Source organism: Salvelinus alpinus, chromosome 2 (genome assembly GCF_045679555.1).
Source record: "Salvelinus alpinus chromosome 2, SLU_Salpinus.1, whole genome shotgun sequence".
NCBI classification, from domain to species: domain Eukaryota; kingdom Metazoa; phylum Chordata; class Actinopteri; order Salmoniformes; family Salmonidae; genus Salvelinus; species Salvelinus alpinus.
In genome coordinates this window covers 117402866-117423654 of record NC_092087.1, presented here as the reverse complement: position 1 = coordinate 117423654, position 20789 = coordinate 117402866, and the positions used below count along the sequence as shown (strand labels likewise).

The window sequence follows — 20789 nt, the reverse complement described above, 5'->3', positions numbered from 1 at the left end:
TAGCGCGTCAGTCTCATAATCTGAAGGTCGTGAGTTCGATCCTCACACGGGGCAGAAAGCTTATGTAAAATTACAGTGTTGGCTGAAGAGGAAGTAAAAATTAATTCTCATTGTTCTTGGACTTTCAGACAAGACATACTATTGTCAAGGTGGATACCACATCTTAAGGTCCATATCTATATTTTTTACTTTAGAATGAAATCATTGTTTATTTCTCAGGTGTTGTGGACTTTCAGACCATACATTTTGGCACGGTGGTTAGAACGTCACTGTCAAAATCTGAAGGTCGGTATCGATATTTTTTTCTTTTTCGAATTACTGATGATCTGTGCTTCGTTGGTGCAGTAGGTAGCGCGTCAGTCTCATAATCTGAAGGTCGTGAGTTCGATCCTCACACGGGGCAGCAAAGCTTTATGTAAAATTACAGTGTTGGCTGAAGAGGAAGTAAAAATTAATTCTCATTGTTTTTGGACTTTCAGACAAGACATACTATTGTCAAGGTGGATACCACATCTTAAGGTCCATATCTATATTTTTTACTTTAGAATGAAATCATTGTTTATTTCTCAGGTGTTGTGGACTTTCAGACCATACATTTTGGCACGGTGGTTAGAACGTCACTGTCAAAATGTGAAGGTCGGTATCGATATTTTTTTCTTTCGAATTACTGATAAACTGTGCCTCGTTGGCGCAGTAGGTAGCGCGTCAGTCTCATAATCTGAAGGTCGTGAGTTCGATCCTCACACGGGGCAGGAAAGCTTTATGTAAAATTACAGTGTTGGCTGAAGAGGAATTAAAAATTAATTCTCATTGTTTTTGGACTTTCAGACAAGACATACTATTGTCAAGGTGGATACCACATCTTAAGGTCCATATCTATATTTTTTACTTTAGAATGAAATCATTGTTTATTTCTCAGGTGTTGTGGACTTTCAGACCATACATTTTGGCACGGTGGTTAGAACGTCACTGTCAAAATCTGAAGGTCGGTATCGATATTTTTTTCTTTCGAATTACTGATGAACTGTGCCTCGTTGGCGCAGTAGGTAGCGCGTCAGTCTCATAATCTGAAGGTCGTGAGTTCGATCCTCACACGGGGCAGGAAAGCTTTATGTAAAATTACAGTGTTGGCTGAAGAGGAATTAAAAATCAATTGTCATTGTTTTTGGACTTTCAGACAAGACATACTATTGTCAAGGTGGATACCACATCTTAAGGTCCATATCTATATTTTTTACTTTAGAATGAAATCATTGTTTATTTCTCAGGTGTTGTGGACTTTCAGACCATACATTTTGGCACGGTGGTTAGAACGTCACTGTCAAAATATGAAGGTCGGTATCGCTATTTTTTCTCTTTCGAATTTTAGATAAACTCTGCCTCGTTGGCGCAGTCGGTAGCGCGTCAGTCTCATAATCTGAAGGTTGTGAGTTTGATCCTTACACGGGGCAGTAAAATTACAGTGTTGGCTGAAGAGGAATTAAAAATTAATTCTCATTGTTCTTGGACTTTCAGACAAGACATACTATTGTCAAGGTGGATACCACATCTTAAGGTCCATATCTATATTTTTTACTTTAGAATGAAATCATTGTTTATTTCTCAGGTGTTGTGGACTTTCAGACCATACATTTTGGCACGGTGGTTAGAACGTCACCGTCAAAATATGAAGGTCGGTATCGATATTTTTTCTCTTTCGAATTTTAGATAAACTGTGCCTCGTTGGTGCAGTAGGTAGCGCGTCAGTCTCATAATCTGAAGGTCATGAGTTCGATCCTCACACGGGGCAGTAAAATTACAGTGTTGGCTGAAGAGGAAGTAAAAATTAATTCTCATTGTTCTTGGACTTTCAGACAAGACATACTATTGTCAAGGTGGATACCACATCTTAAGGTCCATATCTATATTTTTTACTTTAGAATGAAATCATTGTTTATTTCTCAGGTGTTGTGGACTTTCAGACCATACATTTTGGCACGGTGGTTAGAACGTCACTGTCAAAATCTGAAGGTCGGTATCGATATTTTTTTCTTTTTCGAATTACTGATGATCTGTGCATCGTTGGCGCAGTACGTAGCGCGTCAGTCTCATAATCTGAAGGTCGTGAGTTCGATCCTCACACGGGGCAGCAAAGCTTTATGTAAAATTACAGTGTTGGCTGAAGAGGAAGTAAAAATTAATTCTCATTGTTTTTGGACTTTCAGACAAGACATACTATTGTCAAGGTGGATACCACATCTTAAGGTCCATATCTATATTTTTTACTTTAGAATGAAATCATTGTTTATTTCTCAGGTGTTGTGGACTTTCAGACCATACATTTTGGCACGGTGGTTAGAACGTCACTGTCAAAATGTGAAGGTCGGTATCGATATTTTTTTCTTTCGAATTACTGATAAACTGTGCCTCGTTGGCGCAGTAGGTAGCGCGTCAGTCTCATAATCTGAAGGTCGTGAGTTCGATCCTCACACGGGGCAGGAAAGCTTTATGTAAAATTACAGTGTTGGCTGAAGAGGAATTAAAAATTAATTCTCATTGTTTTTGGACTTTCAGACAAGACATACTATTGTCAAGGTGGATACCACATCTTAAGGTCCATATCTATATTTTTTACTTTAGAATGAAATCATTGTTTATTTCTCAGGTGTTGTGGACTTTCAGACCATACATTTTGGCACGGTGGTTAGAACGTCACTGTCAAAATCTGAAGGTCGGTATCGATATTTTTTTCTTTCGAATTACTGATAAACTGTGCCTCGTTGGCGCAGTAGGTAGCGCGTCAGTCTCATAATCTGAAGGTCGTGAGTTCGATCCTCACACGGGGCAGGAAAGCTTTATGTAAAATTACAGTGTTGGCTGAAGAGGAATTAAAAATCAATTGTCATTGTTTTTGGACTTTCAGACAAGACATACTATTGTCAAGGTGGATACCACATCTTAAGGTCCATATCTATATTTTTTACTTTAGAATGAAATCATTGTTTATTTCTCAGGTGTTGTGGACTTTCAGACCATACATTTTGGCACGGTGGTTAGAACGTCACTGTCAAAATCTGAAGGTCGGTATCGATATTTTTTCTCTTTCGAATTATTGATAAACTGTGCCTCGTTGGCGCAGTAGGTAGCGCGTCAGTCTCATAATCTGAAGGTCGTGAGTTCGATCCTCACACTGGGCAGCAAAGCTTTATGTAAAATTACAGTGTTGGCTGAAGAGGAAGTAAAAATTAATTCTCATTGTTCTTGGACTTTAAGACAAGACATACTATTGTCAAGGTGGATACCACATCTTAAGGTCCATATCTATATTTTTTACTTTAGAATGAAATCATTGTTTATTTCTCAGGTGTTGTGGACTTTCAGACCATACATTTTGGCACGGTGGTTAGAACGTCACTGTCAAAATCTGAAGGTCGGTATCGATATTTTTTTCTTTCGAATTACTGATGAACTGTGCCTCGTTGGCGCAGTAGGTAGCGCGTCAGTCTCATAATCTGAAGGTCGTGAGTTCGATCCTCACACGGGGCAGGAAAGCTTTATGTAAAATTACAGTGTTGGCTGAAGAGGAATTAAAAATCAATTCTCATTGTTTTTGGACTTTCAGACAAGACATACTATTGTCAAGGTGGATACCACATCTTAAGGTCCATATCTATATTTTTTACTTTAGAATGAAATCATTGTTTATTTCTCAGGTGTTGTGGACTTTCAGACCATACATTTTGGCACGGTGGTTAGAACGTCACTGTCAAAATATGAAGGTCGGTATCGATATTTTTTCTTTTTCGAATTATTAATAACCTGTGCCTCGTTGGCGCAGTAGGTAGCGCGTCAGTCTCATAATCTGAAGGTCGTGAGTTCGATCCTCACACGGGGCAGCAAAGCTTTATGTAAAATTACAGTGTTGGCTGAAGAGGAAGTAAAAATTAATTCTCATTGTTTTTGGACTTTCAGACAAGACATACTATTGTCAAGGTGGATACCACATCTTAAGGTCCATATCTATATTTTTTACTTTAGAATGAAATCATTGTTTATTTCTCAGGTGTTGTGGACTTTCAGACCATACATTTTGGCACGGTGGTTAGAACGTCACTGTCAAAATGTGAAGGTCGGTATCGATATTTTTTTCTTTCGAATTACTGATAAACTGTGCCTCGTTGGCGCAGTAGGTAGCGCGTCAGTCTCATAATCTGAAGGTCGTGAGTTCGATCCTCACACGGGGCAGGAAAGCTTTATGTAAAATTACAGTGTTGGCTGAAGAGGAATTAAAAATTAATTCTCATTGTTTTTGGACTTTCAGACAAGACATACTATTGTCAAGGTGGATACCACATCTTAAGGTCCATATCTATATTTTTTACTTTAGAATGAAATCATTGTTTATTTCTCAGGTGTTGTGGACTTTCAGACCATACATTTTGGCACGGTGGTTAGAACGTCACTGTCAAAATCTGAAGGTCGGTATCGATATTTTTTTCTTTCGAATTACTGATGAACTGTGCCTCGTTGGCGCAGTAGGTAGCGCGTCAGTCTCATAATCTGAAGGTCGTGAGTTCGATCCTCACACGGGGCAGGAAAGCTTTATGTAAAATTACAGTGTTGGCTGAAGAGGAATTAAAAATCAATTGTCATTGTTTTTGGACTTTCAGACAAGACATACTATTGTCAAGGTGGATACCACATCTTAAGGTCCATATCTATATTTTTTACTTTAGAATGAAATCATTGTTTATTTCTCAGGTGTTGTGGACTTTCAGACCATACATTTTGGCACGGTGGTTAGAACGTCACTGTCAAAATATGAAGGTCGGTATCGCTATTTTTTCTCTTTCGAATTTTAGATAAACTCTGCCTCGTTGGCGCAGTCGGTAGCGCGTCAGTCTCATAATCTGAAGGTTGTGAGTTTGATCCTTACACGGGGCAGTAAAATTACAGTGTTGGCTGAAGAGGAAGTAAAAATTAATTCTCATTGTTCTTGGACTTTCAGACAAGACATACTATTGTCAAGGTGGATACCACATCGTAAGGTCCATATCTATATTTTTTACTTTAGAATGAAATCATTGTTTATTTCTCAGGTGTTGTGGACTTTCAGACCATACATTTTGGCACGGTGGTTAGAACGTCACTGTCAAAATCTGAAGGTCGGTATCGATATTTTTTTCTTTCGAATTATTGATGAACTGTGCCTCGTTGGCGCAGTAGGTAGTGCGTCAGTCTCATAATCTGAAGGTCGTGAGTTCGATCCTCACACGGGGCAGGAAAGCTTTATGTAAAATTACAGTGTTGGCTGAAGAGGAATTAAAAATCAATTCTCATTGTTTTTGGACTTTCAGACAAGACATACTATTGTCAAGGTGGATACCACATCTTAAGGTCCATATCTATATTTTTTACTTTAGAATGAAATCATTGTTTATTTCTCAGGTGTTGTGGACTTTCAGACCATACATTTTGGCACGGTGGTTAGAACGTCACTATCATAATCTGAAGGTCGTTATCGATATTTTTTCTTTTTCGAATTATTGATAACCTGTGCCTCGTTGGCGCAGTAGGTAGCGCGTCAGTCTCATAATCTGAAGGTCGTGAGTTCGATCCTCACACTGGGCAGCAAAGCTTTATGTAAAATTACAGTGTTGGCTGAAGAGGAAGTAAAAATTAATTCTCATTGTTCTTGGACTTTAAGACAAGACATACTATTGTCAAGGTGGATACCACATCTTAAGGTCCATATCTATATTTTTTACTTTAGAATGAAATCATTGTTTATTTCTCAGGTGTTGTGGACTTTCAGACCATACATTTTGGCACGGTGGTTAGAACGTCACTGTCAAAATCTGAAGGTCGGTATCGATATTTTTTTCTTTCGAATTACTGATAAACTGTGCCTCGTTGGCGCAGTAGGTAGCGCGTCAGTCTCATAATCTGAAGGTCGTGAGTTCGATCCTCACACGGGGCAGGAAAGCTTTATGTAAAATTACAGTGTTGGCTGAAGAGGAATTAAAAATTAATTCTCATTGTTTTTGGACTTTCAGACAAGACATACTATTGTCAAGGTGGATACCACATCTTAAGGTCCATATCTATATTTTTTACTTTAGAATGAAATCATTGTTTATTTCTCAGGTGTTGTGGACTTTCAGACCATACATTTTGGCACGGTGGTTAGAACGTCACTGTCAAAATCTGAAGGTCGGTATCGATATTTTTTTCTTTCGAATTACTGATAAACTGTGCCTCGTTGGCGCAGTAGGTAGCGCGTCAGTCTCATAATCTGAAGGTCGTGAGTTCGATCCTCACACGGGGCAGGAAAGCTTTATGTAAAATTACAGTGTTGGCTGAAGAGGAATTAAAAATCAATTGTCATTGTTTTTGGACTTTCAGACAAGACATACTATTGTCAAGGTGGATACCACATCTTAAGGTCCATATCTATATTTTTTACTTTAGAATGAAATCATTGTTTATTTCTCAGGTGTTGTGGACTTTCAGACCATACATTTTGGCACGGTGGTTAGAACGTCACTGTCAAAATATGAAGGTCGGTATCGCTATTTTTTCTCTTTCGAATTCTAGATAAACTCTGCCTCGTTGGCGCAGTCGGTAGCGCGTCAGTCTCATAATCTGAAGGTTGTGAGTTTGATCCTTACACGGGGCAGTAAAATTACAGTGTTGGCTGAAGAGGAAGTAAAAATTAATTCTCATTGTTCTTGGACTTTCAGACAAGACATACTATTGTCAAGGTGGATACCACATCTTAAGGTCCATATCTATATTTTTTACTTTAGAATGAAATCATTGTTTATTTCTCAGGTGTTGTGGACTTTCAGACCATACATTTTGGCACGGTGGTTAGAACGTCACTGTCAAAATCTGAAGGTCGGTATCGATATTTTTTTCTTTCGAATTACTGATGAACTGTGCCTCGTTGGCGCAGTAGGTAGCGCGTCAGTCTCATAATCTGAAGGTCGTGAGTTCGATCCTCACACGGGGCAGGAAAGCTTTATGTAAAATTACAGTGTTGGCTGAAGAGGAATTAAAAATCAATTGTCATTGTTTTTGGACTTTCAGACAAGACATACTATTGTCAAGGTGGATACCACATCTTAAGGTCCATATCTATATATTTTACTTTAGAATGAAATCATTGTTTATTTCTCAGGTGTTGTGGACTTTCAGACCATACATTTTGGCACGGTGGTTAGAACGTCACTGTCAAAATATGAAGGTCGGTATCGATATTTTTTCTTTTTCGAATTATTAACAACCTGTGCCTCGTTGGCGCAGTAGGTAGCGCGTCAGCCTCATAATCTGAAGGTCGTGAGTTCGATCCTCACACGGGGCAGCAAAGCTTTATGTAAAATTACAGTGTTGGCTGAAGAGGAATTAAAAATTAATTCTCATTGTTTTTGGACTTTCAGACAAGACATACTATTGTCAAGGTGGATACCACATCTTAAGGTCCATATCTATATTTTTTACTTTAGAATGAAATCATTGTTTATTTCTCAGGTGTTGTGGACTTTCAGGCCATACATTTTGGCACGGTGGTTAGAACGTCACTGTCAAAATATGAAGGTCGGTATCGATATTTTTTTCTTTTTCGAATTATTGATAAACTTGTGCCTCGTTGGCGCAGTAGGTAGCGCGTCAGTCTCATAATCTGAAGGTCGTGAGTTCGATCCTCACACGGGGCAGCAAAGCTTTATGTAAAATTACAGTGTTGGCTGAAGAGGAATTAAAAATTAATTCTCATTGTTTTTGGACTTTCAGACAAGACATACTATTGTCAAGGTGGATACCACATCTTAAGGTCCATATCTATATTTTTTACTTTAGAATGAAATCATTGTTTATTTCTCAGGTGTTGTGGACTTTCAGACCATACATTTTGGCACGGTGGTTAGAACGTCACTGTCAAAATCTGAAGGTCGGTATCGATATTTTTTTCTTTCGAATTACTGATAAACTGTGCCTCGTTGGTGCAGTAGGTAGCGCGTCAGTCTCATAATCTGAAGGTCGTGAGTTCGATCCTCACACGGGGCAGGAAAGCTTTATGTAAAATTACAGTGTTGGCTGAAGAGGAATTAAAAATCAATTGTAATTGTTTTTGGACTTTCAGACAAGACATACTATTGTCAAGGTGGATACCACATCTTAAGGTCCATATCTATATTTTTTACTTTAGAATGAAATCATTGTTTATTTCTCAGGTGTTGTGGACTTTCAGACCATACATTTTGGCACGGTGGTTAGAACGTCACTGTCAAAATATGAAGGTCGGTATCGATATTTTTTCTCTTTCGAATTATAGATAAACTGTGCCTCGTTGGCGCAGTAGGTAGCGTGTCAGTCTCATAATCTGAAGGTTGTGAGTTTGATCCTCACACGGGGCAGCAAAACTTTATGTAAAATTACAGTGTTGGCTGAAGAGGAAGTAAAAATTAATTCTCATTGTTCTTGGACTTTCAGACAAGACATACTATTGTCAAGGTGGATACCACATCTTAAGGTCCATATCTATATTTTTTACTTTAGAATGAAATCATTGTTTATTTCTCAGGTGTTGTGGACTTTCAGACCATACATTTTGGCACGGTGGTTAGAACGTCACTGTCAAAATCTGAAGGTCGGTATCGATATTTTTTTCTTTCGAATTACTGATGAACTGTGCCTCGTTGGCGCAGTAGGTAGCGCGTCAGTCTCATAATCTGAAGGTCGTGAGTTCGATCCTCACACGGGGCAGGGAAGCTTTATGTAAAATTACAGTGTTGGCTGAAGAGGAATTAAAAATCAATTGTCATTGTTTTTGGACTTTCAGACAAGACATACTATTGTCAAGGTGGATACCACATCTTAAGGTCCATATCTATATTTTTTACTTTAGAATGAAATCATTGTTTATTTCTCAGGTGTTGTGGACTTTCAGACCATACATTTTGGCACGGTGGTTAGAACGTCACTGTCAAAATATGAAGGTCGGTATCGATATTTTTTTCTTTCGAATTACTGATAAACTGTGCCTCGTTGGCGCAGTAGGTAGCGCGTCAGTCTCATAATCTGAAGGTCGTGAGTTCGATCCTCACACGGGGCAGGAAAGCTTTATGTAAAATTACAGTGTTGGCTGAAGAGGAATTAAAAATTAATTCTCATTGTTTTTGGACTTTCAGACAAGACATACTATTGTCAAGGTGGATACCACATCTTAAGGTCCATATCTATATTTTTTACTTTAGAATGAAATCATTGTTTATTTCTCAGGTGTTGTGGACTTTCAGACCATACATTTTGGCACGGTGGTTAGAACGTCACTGTCAAAATCTGAAGGTCGGTATCGATATTTTTTTCTTTCGAATTACTGATGAACTGTGCCTCGTTGGCGCAGTAGGTAGCGCGTCAGTCTCATAATCTGAAGGTCGTGAGTTCGATCCTCACACGGGGCAGGAAAGCTTTATGTAAAATTACAGTGTTGGCTGAAGAGGAATTAAAAATCAATTGTCATTGTTTTTGGACTTTCAGACAAGACATACTATTGTCAAGGTGGATACCACATCTTAAGGTCCATATCTATATTTTTTACTTTAGAATGAAATCATTGTTTATTTCTCAGGTGTTGTGGACTTTCAGACCATACATTTTGGCACGGTGGTTAGAACGTCACTGTCAAAATATGAAGGTCGGTATCGCTATTTTTTCTCTTTCGAATTTTAGATAAACTCTGCCTCGTTGGCGCAGTCGGTAGCGCGTCAGTCTCATAATCTGAAGGTTGTGAGTTTGATCCTTACACGGGGCAGTAAAATTACAGTGTTGGCTGAAGAGGAAGTAAAAATTAATTCTCATTGTTCTTGGACTTTCAGACAAGACATACTATTGTCAAGGTGGATACCACATCTTAAGGTCCATATCTATATTTTTTACTTTAGAATGAAATCATTGTTTATTTCTCAGGTGTTGTGGACTTTCAGACCATACATTTTGGCACGGTGGTTAGAACGTCACTGTCAAAATCTGAAGGTCGGTATCGATATTTTTTTCTTTCGAATTACTGATGAACTGTGCCTCGTTGGGGCAGTAGGTAGCGCGTCAGTCTCATAATCTGAAGGTCGTGAGTTCGATCCTCACACGGGGCAGGAAAGCTTTATGTAAAATTACAGTGTTGGCTGAAGAGGAATTAAAAATCAATTGTCATTGTTTTTGGACTTTCAGACAAGACATACTATTGTCAAGGTGGATACCACATCTTAAGGTCCATATCTATATTTTTTACTTTAGAATGAAATCATTGTTTATTTCTCAGGTGTTGTGGACTTTCAGACCATACATTTTGGCACGGTGGTTAGAACGTCACTGTCAAAATATGAAGGTCGGTATCGATATTTTTTCTTTTTCGAATTATTAACAACCTGTGCCTCGTTGGCGCAGTAGGTAGCGCGTCAGCCTCATAATCTGAAGGTCGTGAGTTCGATCCTCACACGGGGCAGCAAAGCTTTATGTAAAATTACAGTGTTGGCTGAAGAGGAAGTAAAAATTAATTCTCATTGTTTTTGGACTTTCAGACAAGACATACTATTGTCAAGGTGGATACCACATCTTAAGGTCCATATCTATATTTTTTACTTTAGAATGAAATCATTGTTTATTTCTCAGGTGTTGTGGACTTTCAGACCATACATTTTGGCACGGTGGTTAGAACGTCACTGTCAAAATGTGAAGGTCGGTATCGATATTTTTTTCTTTCGAATTACTGATAAACTGTGCCTCGTTGGCGCAGTAGGTAGCGCGTCAGTCTCATAATCTGAAGGTCGTGAGTTCGATCCTCACACGGGGCAGGAAAGCTTTATGTAAAATTACAGTGTTGGCTGAAGAGGAATTAAAAATTAATTCTCATTGTTTTTGGACTTTCAGACAAGACATACTATTGTCAAGGTGGATACCACATCTTAAGGTCCATATCTATATTTTTTACTTTAGAATGAAATCATTGTTTATTTCTCAGGTGTTGTGGACTTTCAGACCATACATTTTGGCACGGTGGTTAGAACGTCACTGTCAAAATCTGAAGGTCGGTATCGATATTTTTTTCTTTCGAATTACTGATGAACTGTGCCTCGTTGGCGCAGTCGGTAGCGCGTCAGTCTCATAATCTGAAGGTCGTGAGTTCGATCCTCACACGGGGCAGGAAAGCTTTATGTAAAATTACAGTGTTGGCTGAAGAGGAATTAAAAATCAATTGTCATTGTTTTTGGACTTTCAGACAAGACATACTATTGTCAAGGTGGATACCACATCTTAAGGTCCATATCTATATTTTTTACTTTAGAATGAAATCATTGTTTATTTCTCAGGTGTTGTGGACTTTCAGACCATACATTTTGGCACGGTGGTTAGAACGTCACTGTCAAAATATGAAGGTCGGTATCGCTATTTTTTCTCTTTCGAATTTTAGATAAACTCTGCCTCGTTGGCGCAGTCGGTAGCGCGTCAGTCTCATAATCTGAAGGTTGTGAGTTTGATCCTTACACGGGGCAGTAAAATTACAGTGTTGGCTGAAGAGGAAGTAAAAATTAATTCTCATTGTTCTTGGACTTTCAGACAAGACATACTATTGTCAAGGTGGATACCACATCTTAAGGTCCATATCTATATTTTTTACTTTAGAATGAAATCATTGTTTATTTCTCAGGTGTTGTGGACTTTCAGACCATACATTTTGGCACGGTGGTTAGAACGTCACTGTCAAAATCTGAAGGTCGGTATCGATATTTTTTTCTTTCGAATTACTGATGAACTGTGCCTCGTTGGCGCAGTAGGTAGCGCGTCAGTCTCATAATCTGAAGGTCGTGAGTTCGATCCTCACACGGGGCAGGAAAGCTTTATGTAAAATTACAGTGTTGGCTGAAGAGGAATTAAAAATCAATTGTCATTGTTTTTGGACTTTCAGACAAGACATACTATTGTCAAGGTGGATACCACATCTTAAGGTCCATATCTATATTTTTTACTTTAGAATGAAATCATTGTTTATTTCTCAGGTGTTGTGGACTTTCAGACCATACATTTTGGCACGGTGGTTAGAACGTCACTGTCAAAATATGAAGGTCGGTATCGATATTTTTTCTTTTTCGAATTATTAACAACCTGTGCCTCGTTGGCGCAGTAGGTAGCGCGTCAGCCTCATAATCTGAAGGTCGTGAGTTCGATCCTCACACGGGGCAGCAAAGCTTTATGTAAAATTACAGTGTTGGCTGAAGAGGAATTAAAAATTAATTCTCATTGTTTTTGGACTTTCAGACAAGACATACTATTGTCAAGGTGGATACCACATCTTAAGGTCCATATCTATATTTTTTACTTTAGAATGAAATCATTGTTTATTTCTCAGGTGTTGTGGACTTTCAGGCCATACATTTTGGCACGGTGGTTAGAACGTCACTGTCAAAATATGAAGGTCGGTATCGATATTTTTTTCTTTTTCGAATTATTAATAACTTGTGCCACGTTGGCGCAGTAGGTAGCGCGTCAGTCTCATAATCTGAAGGTCGTGAGTTCGATCCTCACACGGGGCAGCAAAGCTTTATGTAAAATTACAGTGTTGGCTGAAGAGGAATTAAAAATTAATTCTCATTGTTTTTGGACTTTCAGACAAGACATACTATTGTCAAGGTGGATACCACATCTTAAGGTCCATATCTATATTTTTTACTTTAGAATGAAATCATTGTTTATTTCTCAGGTGTTGTGGACTTTCAGACCATACATTTTGGCACGGTGGTTAGAACGTCACTGTCAAAATCTGAAGGTCGGTATCGATATTTTTTTCTTTCGAATTACTGATAAACTGTGCCTCGTTGGTGCAGTAGGTAGCGCGTCAGTCTCATAATCTGAAGGTCGTGAGTTCGATCCTCACACGGGGCAGGAAAGCTTTATGTAAAATTACAGTGTTGGCTGAAGAGGAATTAAAAATCAATTGTCATTGTTTTTGGACTTTCAGACAAGACATACTATTGTCAAGGTGGATACCACATCTTAAGGTCCATATCTATATTTTTTACTTTAGAATGAAATCATTGTTTATTTCTCAGGTGTTGTGGACTTTCAGACCATACATTTTGGCACGGTGGTTAGAACGTCACTGTCAAAATATGAAGGTCGGTATCGATATTTTTTCTCTTTCGAATTATAGATAAACTGTGCCTCGTTGGCGCAGTAGGTAGCGTGTCAGTCTCATAATCTGAAGGTTGTGAGTTTGATCCTCACACTGGGCAGGAAAGCTTTATGTAAAATTACAGTGTTGGCTGAAGAGGAATTAAAAATTAATTCTCATTGTTCTTGGACTTTCAGACAAGACATACTATTGTCAAGGTGGATACCACGTCTTAATGTCCATATCTATATTTTTTACTTTAGAATGAAATCATTGTTTATTTCTCAGGTGTTGTGGACTTTCAGACCATACATTTTGGCACGGTGGTTAGAACGTCACTGTCAAAATCTGAAGGTCGGTATCGATATTTTTTTCTTTAGAATTACTGATAAACTGTGCCTCGTTGGCGCAGTAGGTAGCGCGTCAGTCTCATAATCTGAAGGTCGTGAGTTCGATCCTCACACGGGGCAGGAAAGCTTTATGTAAAATTACAGTGTTGGCTGAAGAGGAATTAAAAATCAATTCTCATTGTTTTTGGACTTTCAGACAAGACATACTATTGTCAAGGTGGATACCACGTCTTAATGTCCATATCTATATTTTTTACTTTAGAATGAAATCATTGTTTATTTCTCAGGTGTTGTGGACTTTCAGACCATACATTTTGGCACGGTGGTTAGAACGTCACTGTCAAAATATGAAGGTCGGTATCGATATTTTTTTCTTTCGAATTACTGTTAAACTGTGCCTCGTTGGCACAGTAGGTAGCGCGTCAGTCTCATAATCTGAAGGTTGTGAGTTTGATCCTCACACGGGGCTGCAAAACTTTATGTAAAATTACAGTGTTGGCTGAAGAGGAAGTAAAAATGAATTCTCATTGTTCTTGGACTTTCAGACAAGACATACTATTGTCAAGGTGGATACCACATCGTAAGGTCCATATCTATATTTTTTACTTTAGAATGAAATCATTGTTTATTTCTCAGGTGTTGTGGACTTTCAGACCATACATTTTGGCACGGTGGTTAGAACGTCACTGTCAAAATATGAAGGTCGGTATCGATATTTTTTTCTTTCGAATTACTGATAAACTGTGCCTCGTTGGCGCAGTAGGTAGCGCGTCAGTCTCATAATCTGAAGGTCGTGAGTTCGATCCTCACACGGGGCAGGAAAGCTTTATGTAAAATTACAGTGTTGGCTGAAGAGGAATTAAAAATCAATTGTCATTGTTTTTGGACTTTCAGACAAGACATACTATTGTCAAGGTGGATACCACATCGTAAGGTCCATATCTATATTTTTTACTTTAGAATGAAATCATTGTTTATTTCTCAGGTGTTGTGGACTTTCAGACCATACATTTTGGCACGGTGGTTAGAACGTCACTGTCAAAATCTGAAGGTCGGTATCGATATTTTTTTCTTTCGAATTACTGATAAACTGTGCCTCGTTGGCGCAGTAGGTAGGGCGTCAGTCTCATAATCTGAAGGTCGTGAGTTCGATCCTCACACGGGGCAGGAAAGCTTTATGTAAAATTACAGTGTTGGCTGAAGAGGAATTAAAAATTAATTCTCATTGTTTTTGGACTTTCAGACAAGACATACTATTGTCAAGGTGGATACCACATCTTAAGGTCCATATCTATATTTTTTACTTTAGAATGAAATCATTGTTTATTTCTCAGGTGTTGTGGACTTTCAGACCATACATTTTGGCACGGTGGTTAGAACGTCACTGTCAAAATATGAAGGTCGGTATCGATATTTTTTCTTTTTCGAATTATTAATAACCTGTGCCTCGTTGGCGCAGTAGGTAGCGCGTCAGTCTCATAATCTGAAGGTCGTGAGTTCGATCCTCACACGGGGCAGCAAAGCTTTATGTAAAATTACAGTGTTGGCTGAAGAGGAATTAAAAATTAATTCTCATTGTTTTTGGACTTTCAGACAAGACATACTATTGTCAAGGTGGATACCACATCTTAAGGTCCATATCTATATTTTTTTACTTTAGAATGAAATCATTGTTTATTTCTCAGGTGTTGTGGACTTTCAGACCATACATTTTGGCACGGTGGTTAGAACGTCACTGTCAAAATCTGAAGGTCGGTATCGATATTTTTTTCTTTCGAATTACTGATGAACTGTGCCTCGTTGGCGCAGTAGGTAGCGCGTCAGTCTCATAATCTGAAGGTCGTGAGTTCGATCCTCACACGGGGCAGGAAAGCTTTATGTAAAATTACAGTGTTGGCTGAAGAGGAATTAAAAATCAATTCTCATTGTTTTTGGACTTTCAGACAAGACATACTATTGTCAAGGTGGATACCACATCTTAAGGTCCATATCTATATTTTTTACTTTAGAATGAAATCATTGTTTATTTCTCAGGTGTTGTGGACTTTCAGACCATACATTTTGGCACGGTGGTTAGAACGTCACTGTCAAAATATGAAGGTCGGTATCGATATTTTTTCTCTTTCGAATTATAGATAAACTGTGCCTCGTTGGCGCAGTAGGTAGCGTGTCAGTCTCATAATCTGAAGGTTGTGAGTTTGATCCTCACACGGGGCAGCAAAATTTTATGTAAAATTACAGTGTTGGCTGAAGAGGAAGTAAAAATTAATTCTCATTGTTCTTGGACTTTCAGACAAGACATACTATTGTCAAGGTGGATACCACATCTTAAGGTCCATATCTATATTTTTTACTTTAGAATGAAATCATTGTTTATTTCTCAGGTGTTGTGGACTTTCAGACCATACATTTTGGCACGGTGGTTAGAACGTCACTGTCAAAATATGAAGGTCGGTATCGATATTTTTTCTTTTTCGAATTATTGATAACCTGTGCCTCGTTGGCGCAGTAGGTAGCGCGTCAGTCTCATAATCTGAAGGTCGTGAGTTCGATCCTCACACGGGGCAGCAAAGCTTTATGTAAAATTACAGTGTTGGCTGAAGAGGAATTAAAAATTAATTCTCATTGTTCTTGGACTTTCAGACAAGACATACTATTGTCAAGGTGGATACCACATCTTAAGGTCCATATCTATATTTTTTACTTTAGAATGAAATCATTGTTTATTTCTCAGGTGTTGTGGACTTTCAGACCATACATTTTGGCACGGTGGTTAGAACGTCACTGTCAAAATCTGAAGTTCGGTATCGATATTTTTTCTCTTTCGAATTATTGATAAACTGTGCCTCGTTGGCGCAGTAGGTGGCGCGTCAGTCTCATAATCTGAAGGTCGTGAGTTTGATCCTCACACGGGGCACCAAAACTTTATGTAAAATTACAGTGTTGGCTGAAGAGGAAGTAAAAATTAATTCTTATTGTTCTTGTACTTTCAGACAAGACATACTATTGTCAAGGTGGATACCACATCTTAAGGTCCATATCTATATTTTTTTACTTTAGAATGAAATCATTGTTTATTTCTCAGGTGTTGTGGACTTTCAGACCATACATTTTGGCACGGTGGTTAGAACGTCACTGTCAAAATCTGAAGGTCGTTATCGATATTTTTTCTTTTTCGAATTATTGATAACCTGTGCCTCGTTGGCGCAGTAGGTAGCGCATCAGTCTCATAATCTGAAGGTCGTGAGTTCGATCCTCACACTGGGCAGCAAAGATTTATGTAAAATTACAGTGTTGGCTGAAGAGGAATTAAAAATTAATTCTCATTGTTTTTGGACTTTCAGACAAGACATACTATTGTCAAGGTGGATACCACATCTTAAGGTCCATATCTATATTTTTTACTTTAGAATGAAATCATTGTTTATTTCTCAGGTGTTGTGGACTTTCAGACCATACATTTTGGCACGGTGGTTAGAACGTCACTGTCAAAATCTGAAGGTCGGTATCGATATTTTTTTCTTTCGAATTACTGATGAACTGTGCCTCGTTGGCGCAGTAGGTAGCGCGTCAGTCTCATAATCTGAAGGTCGTGAGTTCGATCCTCACACGGGGCAGGAAAGCTTTATGTAAAATTACAGTGTTGGCTGAAGAGGAATTAAAAATCAATTCTCATTGTTTTTGGACTTTCAGACAAGACATACTATTGTCAAGGTGGATACCACATCTTAAGGTCCATATCTATATTTTTTACTTTAGAATGAAATCATTGTTTATTTCTCAGGTGTTGTGGACTTTCAGACCATACATTTTGGCACGGTGGTTAGAACGTCACTGTCAAAATATGAAGGTCGGTATCGATATTTTTTCTCTTTCGAATTTTAGATAAACTTTGCCTCGTTGGCGCAGTAGGTAGCGCGTCAGTCTCATAATCTGAAGGTTGTGAGTTTGATCCTTACACGGGGCAGTAAAATTACAGTGTTGGCTGAAGAGGAAGTAAAAATTAATTCTCATTGTTCTTGGACTTTCAGACAAGACATACTATTGTCAAGGTGGATACCACATCTTAAGGTCCATATCTATATTTTTTACTTTAGAATGAAATCATTGTTTATTTCTCAGGTGTTGTGGACTTTCAGACCATACATTTTGGCACGGTGGTTAGAACGTCACTGTCAAAATATGAAGGTCGGTATCGATATTTTTTCTTTTTCGAATTATTAACAACCTGTGCCTCGTTGGCGCAGTAGGTAGCGCGTCAGTCTCATAATCTGAAGGCCGTGAGTTCAATCCTCACACGGGGCAGCAAAGCTTTATGTAAAATTACAGTGTTGGCTGAAGAGGAATAAAAAATTAATTCTCATTGTTTTTGGACTTTCAGACAAGACATACTATTGTCAAGGTGGATACCACATCTTAAGGTCCATATCTATATTTTTTACTTTAGAATGAAATCATTGTTTATTTCTCAGGTGTTGTGGACTTTCAGACCATACATTTTGGCACGGTGGTTAGAACGTCACTGTCAAAATATGAAGGTCGGTATCGATATTTTTTCTCTTTCGAATTATAGATAAACTGTGCCTCGTTGGCGCAGTAGGTAGCGTGTCAGTCTCATAATCTGAAGGTTGTGAGTTTGATCCTCACACGGGGCAGCAAAACTTTATGTAAAATTACAGTGTTGGCTGAAGAGGAAGTAAAAATTAATTCTCATTGTTCTTGGACTTTCAGACAAGACATACTATTGTCAAGGTGGATACCACATCTTAAGGTCCATATCTATATTTTTTACATTAGAATGAAATCATTGTTTATTTCTCAGGTGTTGTGGACTTTCAGACCATACATTTTGGCACGGTGGTTAGAACGTCACTGTCAAAATATGAAGGTCGGTATCGATATTTTTTCTCTTTCGAATTATAGATAAACTGTGCCTCGTTGGCGCAGTAGGTAGCGTGTCAGTCTCATAATCTGAAGGTCGTGAGTTCGATCCTCACACGGGGCAGCAAAACTTTATGTAAAATTACAGTGTTGGCTGAAGAGGAAGTAAAAATTAATTCTCATTGTTCTTGGACTTTCAGACAAGACATACTATTGTCAAGGTGGATACCACATCTTAAGGTCCATATCTATATTTTTTACTTTAGAATGAAATCATTGTTTATTTCTCAGGTGTTGTGGACTTTCAGACCATACATTTTGGCACGGTGGTTAGAACGTCAGTCAAAATATGAAGGTCGGTATCGATATTTTTTTATTTTTCGAATTATTAATAACCTGTGCCTCGTTGGCGCAGTAGGTAGCGCGTCAGTCTCATAATCTGAAGGTCGTGAGTTCGATCCTCACACGGGGCAGCAAAGCTTTATGTAAAATTACAGTGTTGGCTGAAGAGGAATTAAAAATTAATTCTCATAGTTTTTGGACTTTCAGACAAGACATACTATTGTCAAGGTGGATACCACATCTTAAGGTCCATATCTATATTTTTTACTTTAGAATGAAATCATTGTTTATTTCTCAGGTGTTGTGGACTTTCAGACCATACATTTTGGCACGGTGGTTAGAACGTCACTGTCAAAATCTGAAGGTCGGTATCGATATTTTTTTCTTTCGAATTACTGATAAACTGTGCCTCGTTGGTGCAGTAGGTAGCGCGTCAGTCTCATAATCTGAAGGTCGTGAGTTCGATCCTCACACGGGGCAGGAAAGCTTTATGTAAAATTACAGTGTTGGCTGAAGAGGAATTAAAAATTAATTCTCATTGTTTTTGGACTTTCAGACAAGACATACTATTGTCAAGGTGGATACCACATCTTAAGGTCCATATCTATATTTTTTACTTTAGAATGAAATCATTGTTTATTTCTCAGGTGTTGTGGACTTTCAGACCATACATTTTGGCACGGTGGTTAGAACGTCACTGTCAAAATCTGAAGGTCGGTATCGATATTTTTTTCTTTCGAATTACTGATGAACTGTGCCTCGTTGGCGCAGTAGGTAGCGCGTCAGTCTCATAATCTGAAGGTCGTGAGTTCGATCCTCACACAGGGCAGGAAAGCTTTATGTAAAATTACAGTGTTGGCTGAAGAGGAATTAAAAATCAATTGTCATTGTTTTTGGACTTTCAGACAAGACATACTATTGTCAAGGTGGATACCACATCTTAAGGTCCATATCTATATTTTTTACTTTAGAATGAAATCATTGTTTATTTCTCAGGTGTTGTGGACTTTCAGACCATACATTTTGGCACGGTGGTTAGAACGTCACTGTCAAAATATGAAGGTCGGTATCGATATATTTTCTCTTTCGAATTATAGATAAACTGTGCCTCGTTGGCGCAGTAGGTAGCGTGTCAGTCTCATAATCTGAAGGTTGTGAGTTTGATCCTCACACGTGGCAGCAAAACTTTATGTAAAATTACAGTGTTGGCTGAAGAGGAAGTAAAAATTAATTCTCATTGTTCTTGGACTTTCAGACAAGACATACTATTGTCAAGGTGGATACCACATCTTAAGGTCCATATCTATATTTTTTACTTTAGAATGAAATCATTGTTTATTTCTCAGGTGTTGTGGACTTTCAGACCATACATTTTGGCACGGTGGTTAGAACGTCACTGTCAAAATATGAAGGTCGGTATCGATATTTTTTCTTTTTCGAATTATTAATAACCTGTGCCTCGTTGGCGCAGTAGGTAGCGCGTCAGTCTCATAATCTGAAGGTTGTGAGTTCGATCCTCACACAGGGCAGGAAAGCTTTATGTAAAATTACAGTGTTAGCTGAAGAGGAATTAAAAATTAATTCTCATTGTTTTTGGACTTTCAGACAAGACATACTATTGTCAAGGTGGATACCACATCTTAAGGTCCATATCTATATTTTTTACTTTAGAATGAAATCATTGTTTATTTCTCAGGTGTTGTGGACTTTCAGACCATACATTTTGGCACGGTGGTTAGAACGTCACTGTCAAAATCTGAACGTTGGTATCGATATTTTTTTCTTTCGAATTACTGATGAACTGTGCCTCGTTGGCGCAGTAGGTAGCGCGTCAGTCTCATAATCTGTAAGGTCGTGAGTTCGATCCTCACACGGGGCAGGAAAGCTTTATGTAAAATTACAGTGTTGGCTGAAGAGGAATTAAAAATCAATTCTCATTGTTTTTGGACTTTCAGACAAGACATACTATTGTCAAGGTGGATACCACATCTTAAGGTCCATATCTATATTTTTTACTTTAGAATGAAATCATTGTTTATTTCTCAGGTGTTGTGGACTTTCAGACCATACAT

General features: G+C 38.2%; 25 non-coding genes across 25 annotated transcripts; all 25 read left to right on the top strand.

Annotated features, from left to right (window-relative positions):
• Nucleotides 1–679: 679 nt before the first annotated feature.
• On the top strand, nt 680–752 carry trnam-cau (transfer RNA methionine (anticodon CAU)). Its single transcript has one exon. It is a non-coding gene; the product is annotated as a tRNA-Met (tRNA).
• Nucleotides 753–1028: 276 nt separating this feature from the next.
• trnam-cau (transfer RNA methionine (anticodon CAU)) lies at nt 1029–1101 on the top strand. The gene has a single exon. It is a non-coding gene; the product is annotated as a tRNA-Met (tRNA).
• A 1303-nt stretch (nt 1102–2404) lies between these two features.
• trnam-cau (transfer RNA methionine (anticodon CAU)) lies at nt 2405–2477 on the top strand. Its single transcript has one exon. It is a non-coding gene; the product is annotated as a tRNA-Met (tRNA).
• A 276-nt stretch (nt 2478–2753) lies between these two features.
• On the top strand, nt 2754–2826 carry trnam-cau (transfer RNA methionine (anticodon CAU)). The gene has a single exon. It is a non-coding gene; the product is annotated as a tRNA-Met (tRNA).
• Nucleotides 2827–3452: 626 nt separating this feature from the next.
• On the top strand, nt 3453–3525 carry trnam-cau (transfer RNA methionine (anticodon CAU)). Its single transcript has one exon. It is a non-coding gene; the product is annotated as a tRNA-Met (tRNA).
• A 277-nt stretch (nt 3526–3802) lies between these two features.
• trnam-cau (transfer RNA methionine (anticodon CAU)) lies at nt 3803–3875 on the top strand. Its single transcript has one exon. It is a non-coding gene; the product is annotated as a tRNA-Met (tRNA).
• Nucleotides 3876–4151: 276 nt separating this feature from the next.
• On the top strand, nt 4152–4224 carry trnam-cau (transfer RNA methionine (anticodon CAU)). Its single transcript has one exon. It is a non-coding gene; the product is annotated as a tRNA-Met (tRNA).
• Nucleotides 4225–4500: 276 nt separating this feature from the next.
• Nucleotides 4501–4573, top strand: trnam-cau (transfer RNA methionine (anticodon CAU)). The gene has a single exon. It is a non-coding gene; the product is annotated as a tRNA-Met (tRNA).
• A 1313-nt stretch (nt 4574–5886) lies between these two features.
• On the top strand, nt 5887–5959 carry trnam-cau (transfer RNA methionine (anticodon CAU)). Its single transcript has one exon. It is a non-coding gene; the product is annotated as a tRNA-Met (tRNA).
• A 276-nt stretch (nt 5960–6235) lies between these two features.
• Nucleotides 6236–6308, top strand: trnam-cau (transfer RNA methionine (anticodon CAU)). Its single transcript has one exon. It is a non-coding gene; the product is annotated as a tRNA-Met (tRNA).
• A 614-nt stretch (nt 6309–6922) lies between these two features.
• trnam-cau (transfer RNA methionine (anticodon CAU)) lies at nt 6923–6995 on the top strand. Its single transcript has one exon. It is a non-coding gene; the product is annotated as a tRNA-Met (tRNA).
• A 629-nt stretch (nt 6996–7624) lies between these two features.
• trnam-cau (transfer RNA methionine (anticodon CAU)) lies at nt 7625–7697 on the top strand. Its single transcript has one exon. It is a non-coding gene; the product is annotated as a tRNA-Met (tRNA).
• Nucleotides 7698–8672: 975 nt separating this feature from the next.
• trnam-cau (transfer RNA methionine (anticodon CAU)) lies at nt 8673–8745 on the top strand. The gene has a single exon. It is a non-coding gene; the product is annotated as a tRNA-Met (tRNA).
• Nucleotides 8746–9021: 276 nt separating this feature from the next.
• On the top strand, nt 9022–9094 carry trnam-cau (transfer RNA methionine (anticodon CAU)). Its single transcript has one exon. It is a non-coding gene; the product is annotated as a tRNA-Met (tRNA).
• Nucleotides 9095–9370: 276 nt separating this feature from the next.
• Nucleotides 9371–9443, top strand: trnam-cau (transfer RNA methionine (anticodon CAU)). Its single transcript has one exon. It is a non-coding gene; the product is annotated as a tRNA-Met (tRNA).
• A 1313-nt stretch (nt 9444–10756) lies between these two features.
• trnam-cau (transfer RNA methionine (anticodon CAU)) lies at nt 10757–10829 on the top strand. Its single transcript has one exon. It is a non-coding gene; the product is annotated as a tRNA-Met (tRNA).
• A 276-nt stretch (nt 10830–11105) lies between these two features.
• Nucleotides 11106–11178, top strand: trnam-cau (transfer RNA methionine (anticodon CAU)). The gene has a single exon. It is a non-coding gene; the product is annotated as a tRNA-Met (tRNA).
• Nucleotides 11179–11792: 614 nt separating this feature from the next.
• trnam-cau (transfer RNA methionine (anticodon CAU)) lies at nt 11793–11865 on the top strand. The gene has a single exon. It is a non-coding gene; the product is annotated as a tRNA-Met (tRNA).
• Nucleotides 11866–13541: 1676 nt separating this feature from the next.
• trnam-cau (transfer RNA methionine (anticodon CAU)) lies at nt 13542–13614 on the top strand. Its single transcript has one exon. It is a non-coding gene; the product is annotated as a tRNA-Met (tRNA).
• Nucleotides 13615–14239: 625 nt separating this feature from the next.
• Nucleotides 14240–14312, top strand: trnam-cau (transfer RNA methionine (anticodon CAU)). Its single transcript has one exon. It is a non-coding gene; the product is annotated as a tRNA-Met (tRNA).
• A 626-nt stretch (nt 14313–14938) lies between these two features.
• trnam-cau (transfer RNA methionine (anticodon CAU)) lies at nt 14939–15011 on the top strand. The gene has a single exon. It is a non-coding gene; the product is annotated as a tRNA-Met (tRNA).
• Nucleotides 15012–15288: 277 nt separating this feature from the next.
• Nucleotides 15289–15361, top strand: trnam-cau (transfer RNA methionine (anticodon CAU)). The gene has a single exon. It is a non-coding gene; the product is annotated as a tRNA-Met (tRNA).
• A 627-nt stretch (nt 15362–15988) lies between these two features.
• trnam-cau (transfer RNA methionine (anticodon CAU)) lies at nt 15989–16061 on the top strand. The gene has a single exon. It is a non-coding gene; the product is annotated as a tRNA-Met (tRNA).
• Nucleotides 16062–17038: 977 nt separating this feature from the next.
• Nucleotides 17039–17111, top strand: trnam-cau (transfer RNA methionine (anticodon CAU)). The gene has a single exon. It is a non-coding gene; the product is annotated as a tRNA-Met (tRNA).
• A 1664-nt stretch (nt 17112–18775) lies between these two features.
• trnam-cau (transfer RNA methionine (anticodon CAU)) lies at nt 18776–18848 on the top strand. Its single transcript has one exon. It is a non-coding gene; the product is annotated as a tRNA-Met (tRNA).
• Nucleotides 18849–20789: the final 1941 nt, after the last annotated feature.